Genomic DNA, 805 nt, shown 5'->3' with positions numbered 1-805 from the left:
TGGGTTTGAAGCTTTTATAGAGAAAGACTGGTGGGTGTGGTTTCCTTTGGAAATTCCCTGGGCAAGCCTAGGCAAGCCTTCATTAGGAAATTTTTCAAAACCATAACATCCTGTAATTTTCTAGTGATTTCTTTGTGAGTCAGAGATGAACTGGAAATGATGTAAGAGTGGGCAGGGCTTAGCAAAAGTAGGCGGGGCTTAGGAAAAGTGGGCGTGGCTTAGAAAAATACCTTATGAAAAGTGGGCGGAGCTTAGCAAAAGTGGGCGGGGCTTAGGAAAAGTGGGCGTGGTTTAGAAAAAATACCTTATGAAAAGTGGGCGGAGCTTAGCAAAAGTGGGCGGGGCTTAGAAAAAGTGGGCGTGGCTTAACAAAAAAATAACCTGTGGCTCAGGAGGTGGTCAAACAAGAGCATTAAGAGAAGTTTATCATTTCGTAATGGCACAAAAGGGGTATCTTAAAAAATATAAAGATTAAAATGTTTTGTTTGTCAATATTTTAGATGGGGATTATTGTGCAAAGAAAATTAAACTATTGAAGGAATTTGAGAATGAACAAATCTTTATAGGTTCAATGAGTGAGCTGTTCAACCCCCAGGTGTTCAATTCAATGAGGTTCAACCTCCAAGTTAAAAGGGGAGACAAATAAATATACCTTGGGATAAAAAGGGGGTTTATTTTTAGGGAAAAAAAAAAAGGGAATCGCTGAAAATCCCCCATTCATTTACATGGGGAAAAGTGAGCCAGAATCAGTATTCTTACCCTACATATGTACATATATATATATATATATATATATATATATATA

The sequence above is a fragment of the Eptatretus burgeri genome, unplaced genomic scaffold, assembly GCF_056783735.1.
Source record: "Eptatretus burgeri isolate ZD-2024b unplaced genomic scaffold, Ebu_testis_v1 Ebu_testis_scaffold_714, whole genome shotgun sequence".
Lineage (NCBI taxonomy): Eukaryota > Metazoa > Chordata > Myxini > Myxiniformes > Myxinidae > Eptatretus > Eptatretus burgeri.
The sequence above is the reverse complement of the archived record's forward strand: the minus strand, read 5'-3'. Positions refer to the sequence as shown.